General features: G+C 41.3%; 1 protein-coding gene across 2 annotated transcripts in view; it reads right to left on the reverse strand.

The window, feature by feature from the left end:
* The window catches only part of LOC115570872 (V-type proton ATPase 116 kDa subunit a-like), a 35,370-nt gene extending 32,980 nt beyond the window's left edge, over window positions 1-2,390 (reverse strand). For both annotated transcript variants that reach the window (XM_030399647.1, XM_030399646.1), the window contains exon 1: window positions 2,265-2,390. The gene's annotated coding sequence lies outside the window, so the exon portion shown is untranslated. The remainder of the gene's footprint in view (window positions 1-2,264) is intronic.
* Window positions 2,391-10,456: the final 8,066 nt, after the last annotated feature.

Here is a 10,456-nt window from a genome sequence, read left to right on the forward strand (position 1 = left end):
TTAGTGTGGTGTTCATCAGGGGTGCATTTCCTTACAGAAGGACAGAAATGTCACCACAAGCTTGTGACAGAAAACGTGAAAACGTATTCCTGTTTTTATATGTACATGGAGTACTAGACACAAAAACAGGTCCAAATATACATGGTGACATGGCATGCCTCACATGCACACAGAGCTACACTGACAAAATACTACTACTATATGACATCATGTTGCATTGTAGCCAAGGCTGATTACCAATGTCCACATCTATAATAAGCTCAAGCTAACATCGTAGCGGTAGCCTTCCGCTTAATTAATTAAAAATAAACATAAAGACTAGTAGTCTATTTGCTTTGGATTAAATCATTTTCGACCCAATTATTTTGCACTGAAATTAATTAATTAATTAAAATGAATTAATTAATAAACACTCTCGAGCCTGTCGGCTCTGACAGCGTTTTGCATCACGTGCATCTGCGCAATATCATAGCCTATGATTTCCGAAAATATACTATGTCAACTAGTGATGTCAGCACAAGAACTGTTGAGGAATAATTAGACAATTGTTTTTGTAATGTTATAATAATCTACAGACACTATCATTTCGCTCTGTGCGTGTCCTCAGACAGAGCAAGACCGTAGCTTACCGTTTTTAGGTGATATGCCATGTTTGTAGTCGAGCTGTGATATACAAACTGTTGTTTGCAAACTTTGCATTTGACTATTTTAATAAAATGCTGCCACACTGCTGATGTCTTTGACATGGTAGAATAGGAATGACTGTAAATGAAACGCTTAAAAATAAATAAATATTTAACAAACCACCGGACCTAGGCCTTCTAGTACGTACTTCAATCTGTTTGTCTGTAGTGGGTTGGGCTAATCCAAAATACTGAAAGCAAGGTGGGTGTTCTTAAGACACACTGTTACCTGTGAAACAGGGGTGCTCTGAAAACACCCCCATTAGCACTTGGTACTTTCCTCCTGATGAAGTCAAATATGCCATATGCAGGACACACAGCACTGGGATGGAGAGGACCCGCTGCGTGTTTATGTACTGCCATAGCAGCATGTAATTAACACGCCAAAAATCGACCAATCAGAATTTTGGAAATCGACCAGTCGACTAGGAGATTACAGCCCTAGTGACATCAAGGTATTTAGTCAAAAATATTGTGATTATTTTTTATATAGGCTACTATTTTAGTCCCATATTGGGAAATCCTTTTTCCACGCACATTACACACAGATGCGCACACACAAACACACACATGCAGTGTAGAGGAGATGAGCGAAGGGGCAGGCACACATGCCACGGTGCCCAATGAGTAGTGTTAGGGGTCAGTGCCTTGCTCAAGGGCACCTCGGCAATGCCCAGGATGTGAACCAGCACTCTCCAACTGCCAGTCCACATCATTCTTTTTTTTTTAACTTTAGGTCCGGGTGGGACTTGAACCAGCAACCTTCAAGTCTATGCCCTCAGTCCGTGGGGACAGCTATACTCTCTATACTGAGGAGCTTTGTCATGACATAGCCTCAACATCAGCCTGTTTTATGCAGCTCATTTATATTCATTTATATGCCCCCAAAACACATCTGCTTTATAAACTCAAGCATCACTGCTCCAGCTCTGTATCCTCTCTGTATCCTCTCTGTATCCTCTCTGTATCCTCTCTGTATCCTCTCTGTATCCTCTCTGTATCCTCTCTGTCTCCTCTCTGTATCCTCTCTGTCTCCTCTCTGCCCTTCACTGTTCAAGGACGCCATGATGCTGCGGGAGTCCGGCCTCCCGCTCGGTGTGAGCATCTGTCACCTCCTGTCTCACACTGACACAGTGAGAGACAACAGCATCTATGTTTCTATTTGTTATAGAAACACAGGCCTATCATATATTATATCATAGATATTATAATAAATGCTATGATATTCAGCATATATATTTTTCTAAACACACTAACGTCGTGCGACCATTACAGGCCCAGCAGCGGAGCATGATGGAGGAGATCACGGCTGGAGCAGAACGTCAGCCCGCTGTATGAACGGCAGGTGTGAACAGGGACGAACCGGGTCACTGACAGACAGAACATACATTTGATGATGCAACGATAAAATACATGACGAACACTGCGCGGCTGAGACAGAAGCAGCTGTTCGGTCACATCATCACCGTCCTCTCCATCCTCACTGTCCCCACGTCATGGCGGACAGGACTGTGGTTCGGACCCGTGACTGTCCCTGAACACTGAAACGACCTGACTTCATAAAAACATCGTCGTACTCACCTGTCGTTATCAGCTCTCTGCGGCCGCCGGAAAGGTCTGGATGCTGGATGCTGCGGTCCAGCAGGGTGCGTCAAGCTATAGACAGACACACCACCGGAAATACAAACCATTTCAAAATAAGAGCTTGGCATATGGACTTGGTTTGTTGTCATGATATGCAATATGATTACTCGGTCGTCGTCGGTCGTCGTCGTGCGTTGTATTGCAAACATCATGCAAGTACTGTAGAGGTCATTGTAGTTTTTATTTTGAAAAACCAAACGGAATCTCGTATTGAATTATCCACGTGATCTTACATGGTTAATCCAGGATTGTTAAAATCGTGACACGGAGATTTAACTGGGACCTGCCACCAACCCTGCAAACACTTTTTTTTGCAAAATAACACTCCCTAGTATCAAAGATTTGTCAGTGGATGTTGATGGTAAATTCATTCCTCATTTGAAAATAAATCATCCTTAGTCTTTTTTGGTTTGAAAACAAAGCTTTGTCTTGTTATTTCTGTTTCCACAATATTATAACTTTACCTGTAAGGTTTAATAACAAAACCCTTAACAGCAAGATTTTGATTTATTTCACAATACAAAAATTTGCAAATTGAATAAAAAAAAGACTGCCTCTTCATATTGGAGGTCTTCTCAACAAGCCACTGTCGCTGTAGAAAACTGAACTGAAAACTGAGCTACAGTCTTTTTCTGGTCATGTTTTTCTGTTTGGTAACACAGATTCTAACTTTACCTCTTAGGTGTAACAACAACATTTTCTTTTCATATTTGTTTCCCAACATAAAAATGAATACATTTGCAAAAGTTTGCAAATTGAATAAAAGTAAAAAACGCCCCATTTCACTTCTGTGCTGCGATGGAAAATTGCTTACAAAATTACTGGCGATAAGAGTCAACCACATTATAAAATCTATTATCCACCCGGACCAAGTAGGATTTGTAAAAGGTTGCAAATCATCCGATAACCTTAGGCGCCTTTTACATGTAATGTGGAACGCCAAGGATCTCCCACTCTCGGCTGCGGCCTTGTCCCTCGACGCAGAGAAGGCGTTCGACCGAGTCGGCTGGGACTATCTGAACTACACTCTTAAAACATTTGGCTTCGGTAATTGGTTTAGGGACATCATAAAACTCTTAAATAAACATCCCAAGTCGATGCTGACTACCAACAGTCTTTTCAAGTCAGTAGGGGGACGAGGCAGGGCTGCCCCCTCTCCCCGCTACTATTCATCGTAGCTCTTGAACCATTGGTGGAGATAATTAGAGGTCATAAGGCTATAAATGGAGTGAGAGTGGGGCATCAGGAGCATAAACTCCTAATTTTTGCTGACGACATACTGATCCTAATATCACACCCCCAAGACTCCATCCCCCCGCTACTTGATACTGTCAAGAAATGTTCTGAAATCTCGGGATATAAAGTGAATTGGAGCAAATCGGAAGTAATGCCCGTATCAAAACATTGTCAAAAAAAAAAGATTTTCAGGAATGGAGATTCAAATGGATCCACGATAATATGAAATATTTAGGCATTCTACTTAACCCTGGACTGGTCAACATGATAAAGGACAATTTTGACCCTTTGTTGCAGAAGATTCAGCTCCTCTTCAAAGCCAGGGATAAACTTTTAATCTCATTGTGGGGCCGTGTCCAAGTTATAAAAATGATGGTTGCCCCCAAGCTGATCTACCCCTTAAGTATGCTCCCTCTGAACATCCCTATAAGTATTTTTAAGTCTATTGATAAGATGTTCTCAGAATTCATATGGGCAGGGAAAAGAGCTAGAATGAGACTTGCTAGACTACAGGCCACAGTGCGTAATGGAGGTCTTAGGCTCCCCAACATGCAGCTTTATCAAGAGGCTTTCTTAACGGCTCACATATGCTCACTCAGGTTGGAAAGTAACAACAGACCGTTGTGGGTTCAGATAGAGCAGGAGTTGAATAAACCATTTAACGTAGCCGACTACCTAAGCCAGAGTTCCCAGATAGACAACCCAATTATGTTACATACCAAAACCATATGGCATAAAATACACAAAAGAGAGAAATCCTCCGCCTTCTTGAAGGGCTCTGCATTTCTCTGGAACAACCCTTTATTGAGAATAGAGGGGAAGCCATTTTACTGGAAAGACTGGCACAATAGGGGCATTATGAGCATTGGGTGTCTCTACCAAGGAAACATCTTGAAATCTTTTGAGACTCTCAGGGAGCAATTCAATTTACAGAAGAATGATTGGTGGAGATACTTCCAACTTATAGACTGCTTATTTAAAATCAGAAAATTTGAGTCAATGCCCCCGTTACGCTCAGACATAGATGAACAAATTAAAAAACACAGTGCCACATACAGCAAGCTCAATTTATACCTATCTGATAGGCAAATGCAGTGTAAACACTGGAGAACTGAAAGCAGTGTACTGGCAAGTCAAGGGTAGCTTGAGCAATGAAGCTGCATGTTTAAATCGACCGAAGTTCTCCTTTAAAAGCAGATTTTAAAAAGTGGGTCTTGAGTAATGATTTGAAGGTGGATGGGTTAGAACAGTCACGGATGTGTTTGGGGAGGGCGTTCCAGAGGGAGGGGGCGGCTATGGAAAAGGCTCTGTCGCCCCAGGTGCGGTGCTTGGTCCTGAGCGGGTGTGAGAGGAGGTTAGCGTCGGATGATTGGAGGTTGCGGGATGGAGTGTGGTGGTGGAGCAAGTCTGTGAGGTAGGAAGGGGCCTGGTTATGGAGGGCTTTGTGGGTGAGGAGGAGGAGCTTGAAGTTGATTCGATATGGGATAGGGAGCCAGTGTAAGTTTTGTAGAACAGGGGTGATGTGTTCGGGGGAGCGGGTGTGGGTAAGGAGGCGGGCAGCTGAGTTTTGAATGTACTGAAGTTAGTTGAGAACCTTGGATGATGAGCCATAGAGGATGCTATTGCAGTTGTCGAGTTGTGAGGTGATGAATGCATGGATGAGAGTTTCGGCGGCAGAGAAGGAGAGTAATGGACGAAGGCGAGCAATGTTCTTGAGGTGAAAGAAGGCAGTTTGGGTGAGGCGGCTGATATGATGTTCAAATGAGAGGTTATTGTCGAAGATGATACCAAGGTTGCGGATGAACGGGGAGGGTGACAGGGTGGTGTTATCAATGCTGAGGGAGAAGTTCTGGGTTGATGTGGAAAGGGATTTTGGGCCGATGAGTATGATTTCAGATTTGTCACAATTCAGTTGAAGGAAGTTAGTTTGCAGCCATGATTTTAGTTCTGTCAGACAGTTGGTGAGGGTGGAGAGGGTGGCAGGGGTGATGGATTTTGTAGAAATGTAGATTTGGATATCATCAGCGTAGAAGTGGAAATGGAGACCATGACGGCGGATGATGGAACCAATGGGGAGTAGGTAGAGGATGTAGAGGAGAGGACCAAGCACCGAGCCCTGGGGGACGCCTTGAGGGAGGGGGACAGTGGAGGAGGAGCAGTTGTTGATGTGGATGAACTGATGTCTGTCGGTGAGGTAAGATTTAAGCCAGGAAAGAGCAGAACCAGTGATGTTGAGTGATGTTTGTAGGCGGGACAGGAGAATGGAGTGGTTGATGGTGTCGAAGGCTGCAGTGAGGTCAAGGAGGATCAGTATATTGAGATGCCCAGAGTCTGCAGAGAGGAGGAGATCGTTAGTGATTTTCAGGAGAGCGGTTTCGGTGCTGTGTTGTGGGCGGAAACCAGATTGGAATGGTTCGCACAGTTCATGGGAGCGGAGGTGGGTTTTGATTTGTGCGGCGACCATGCGTTCCAGAATTTTTGACAGAAAGGGGAGGTTTGAAATGGGACGAAAATTTGAGATTGTGTCAGGATCCAGGGCGGGTTTTTTGAGGATTGGGGTGACAGCGATGTTAATATGGTAATATTACTGTCTACCTATGCTTTGTGACACAGAAATGTCCCCGTTTGTACAACTGTAGTGCCGCATTATGTAATAAGTTATTACATATTGGGTCAGTTATTACAAAATGCAGGTGTTGCACTTTTTTTTACCAAGAAAATGTAATAAGCTGGTGCATTATGTAATAAAACACCAAATTGGATGTCTTAATTACAAAAAAACATTATACGAGAGGAAATTATGAAACATCCTACTAGTTTTAAAATTAATTCATATTTATGATTCATGCTGGTACGCTTAAAGTCAATGTCGTTCTGATGGTACAATGTTTTTTTGTAATTAAGACATCCAGTTTGGTGTTTTATTACATAATGCACCAACTTATTACATTTTCTTGGTAAAAAAAAGTGCAACACCTGCATTTTGTAATAACTGACCCAATATGTAATAACTTATTACAAAATGCGGCAAAGTTTATTACATATTGCGTTCAAGAATTTTATTACAAAATGTGGCATATTATTACGAAATACGGCGTTATTACATAATGAAGTGAAAATTTATTACATTATTACATAATGCGGCGTTATTACATAATGCGGCGCTACAGGGACACATAAAGGAATTCTGATTCTGATTCTGATTGCCTTCATACCAGTCAGTTGTTCATCAGATCTTCTACTTTCTGCACATGTTACAAGCATAAATACACATTTGCAGCTTTTATAGATCAAGTAATGGATACTTTGTATGGAGGACCAAACCTGACAGAAGTATAAATAAATAAATAAATAAATGCATAAATGCATAAATAAATATATAAATACATAAATAAATGCTGAAATAAATAAATAAATATATAAATAAAGAAATGCATAAATAAATAAATGCATAAATAAATGAATAAATAAATAAATGCTGAAATAAATGTATAAATAAATAAATAAATAAAAGTATAAATAAAAGAATAAATGCTTTTTATTTATTTCTGTATTTCTGTACACCTACATTTATTTATTTCTGTATTTCTGTATTTCTGTTCACCTACATATATTTATTTCTGTATTTCTGTGTCCATATGTAAATGAGAAGGTAGGAGGTCCTAACCTCAGTCAAGAGCATGATTGGTTACAGGAGTGTGCTCGATGAGGGTCTACTACTTTTGCCTTACTAGCGGCACTGATTCCTGTACACTGTACAGGAATGTTGCTGGCTACCAGCAGACCCGCTCAGCTAACTGTTAGCTGCAGTTGTTGACATTTGTTCATGTAGCTCTGGTTTAGTTATGAATTTGACTGGCGTTCATTTTAACTTGCGAGGGTCCCAGGTGTGCTGGTGGTGTGGTTTGAGAATCCCGTCTGGAGAGAGAGGGATCCTCAGCCATGTCCGCTAACCAGGAAAAACATTCTGCTCATCGCTCCAAGTCATGTGTATGTGTATTCTAGACGAGCGCTACAGAGCACAAATCGTCCAAAAGTGCATGTTGTCGGTCTCATATCTTTGTTGTGAATGTCTGTACTCTCAAATAACTCATGGGTGGAACAGGCTGAGGCATTTGTTCACGCCGAGCGGCTCGAGAGCGGAGTGGAGACCCCTTTTAGCTCTTATGTTAGCTGTTAGCTGCTCGCTGTAGCGCAGCGTCCAGGTTACCTTCGGGTATTTTTCATTCCGCACTGTTCAAATGGTTACTTAAAGCCATCGTTCCGAGCCGCATACATCGTTATTAAGCTGAAGCTAAAGCCTGATTTATGCTTCTGCGTCACGGCGACGGCGTAGTTACGTCGTCAACGCAGACCCCTACGCGGACCCTACGCCGCATAACCAGGCTTTAAGTCAGTGTGAAAACTGTACACTGTCATACAGTCTGCCGGTCAAACAGTCTGCATAGTACGTTGACATCCAGTTGACAGGTCAATCAGCTGTGGCAAATCGTGAGACGTCCAGATCAACCTCTGATACAAACACCAGTAGCGACAATGGTTCATAGGAAAGCCCAGACATGTATCTCACTCTCAATGGTAACATGTGTCAACAGTTAACCTGGACGCTACGCTCTTAGCGCTACAGCGAGCCGCTAAAAGCTAAACTGCTAACAGCGGTGTCCACGCCGCTCTCGAGCCGCTCGGCGTGAACAAATGCTTAATACTGTTCCACACATGAGTTGTTTGAGAGTACAGAGATTCACGACAAAGATACGAGACCGACAACATGCACTTTTGGACGATTTGTGCTCTGTAGAGCTCGTCTAGCAGTGGTTTGCAAGTCGCAGCCCCGGCTTCTCCGTGTGGATAGAAGTGTTCAAGCCACGTCAAAACGAATACACATATACATGACAGACTGTTTGACCAGCAGGCTGTATGACAGTGTACAGTTTTCACACTGACTTAGCTTCAGCTTAATAACGATGTATGCGGCTCGGAACAATGGCTTTAAGTGACCATTTGAACAGTGCGGAATGAAAAATACCCGATGGTAACCGATGTCACAAGTTAACCTGGACGCTGCACTACAGCGAGCAGCTAACAGCTAACATAAGAGCTAAAAGGGGTCTCCACTCCACTCTCGAGCCGCTCGGCGTGAACAAATGCCTCAGCCTGTTCCACACGTGAGTTATTTGAGAGTACAGACATTCACGACAAAGATATGAGACTGACAACATGCACTTTTGGACGGTTTGTGCTCCGTAGCGCTCGTCTAGAATACACATATACATGACATGGAGCGATGAGCAGAATGTTTTTCCTGGTTAGCGGACATGGCTCTCCAGACAGGATTCTCAAACCACACCACCAGCACATCTGGGACCCTCGCAAGTTAAAATGAACGCCAGTTAACCTGTCACACTGGTCGAGGCCATTAAGCTAACTGGAGCTGTTTTACAACGTTACAGAGAGCGAGGCTTGAGATCAGGAATAGTTTGCTTTTGTCTGGCTCTCTGATTTGACCAATCATGCTCTTGACTGAGGTTAGGACCTCCTACCTCCTCATTTACATATGGACACAGAAATACAGAAATAAATATATGTAGGTGAACAGAAATACAGAAATACAGAAATAAATAAATGTAGGTGAACAGAAATACGGAAATAAATAAATGTAGGTGAACAGAAATGTAGAAATAAATAAAAAGCATTTATTCTTTTATTTATACTTTTATTTATTTATTTATACATTTATTTCAGCATTTATTTCAGCATTCATTTATTTATTCATTTATTTATGCATTTATTTATTTATGCATTTATTTATTTATACATTTATTTATTTATTTCAGCATTTATTTATGTATTTTTTTATGTATTTATTTATTTATTTATTTATGCATTTATTTATTTATGCATTTATTTATTTATACATTTATTTATTTATTTCAGCATTTATTTATGTATTTATTTATGTATTTATGTATTTATTTATTTATTTATTTATGCATTTATTTATTTATTTATACTTATGTCAGGTTTGGTCCTCCATAACTTTGTGGCTGTACTTGAACATGACAACATTTTGCTGTTCCTTACCTTTACTTTTTAAAGTCAATATATCCATTCTAACAGCTATACACTGCTATTCAACATATTATGAGACAGAACCACATTTCTCGCTAGAGATGTTGAACCATTCATACAGGATACGATGCTCACGTGACCTCTGTGTGTGGCACACTGTGGAAGGTGGTGCTGTGGGATTTGTACTGTACAAATTGTGGACATGGCAGATTCACACAGGATTATGATCACAGTGACCTCCATCTTTATCTCACAATATTAGAGATCCACAGGTACTACTGGTCCTGTGTGATGATGGCTAATTGTTTTATGTCTTTCACCTCAACAATATCAAGGTAAACAGTAGAAATACAGCATCAAGTGACAAGTCATGTACCAGGATTTATCATAGCATGAATCGATTAACCATGATCATGTTCATCATTTTGGATGATCCTACATTTTCTCATGGTAACCCGTTGCACTGACACCTCAGCTGTGACAGCAGAGTGCCTCTTATCAACCGGTGGACAATCAAGTGACACTTCACACAACACATTATCATCTGATCCACTGTTGTGTTGTAGCAGCTTTATTAATCTGCCCCATCTAACCCCACCTTCTTCTTTTTACACGCTGTAATATATACCATTAAGTGATTATTATGTGCCAACTTAGATGTTTTTGACTAAGATGTTCAGCACCTCCACTACAGTGCTACCAAAACCGCTCCTCTAAATGTCCTGAAAATAAAGTCTACCAGATGTGGTGGAATAGTCCACAACTCGCCAAGTGTTGAGTCAGTACTAGCAAGATCCTGTTGAAATTTTTCCTCTTACAAACAG

The sequence above is a fragment of the Sparus aurata genome, chromosome 20 (genome assembly GCF_900880675.1).
Source record: "Sparus aurata chromosome 20, fSpaAur1.1, whole genome shotgun sequence".
Taxonomy (NCBI): Eukaryota; Metazoa; Chordata; class Actinopteri; order Spariformes; family Sparidae; genus Sparus; species Sparus aurata.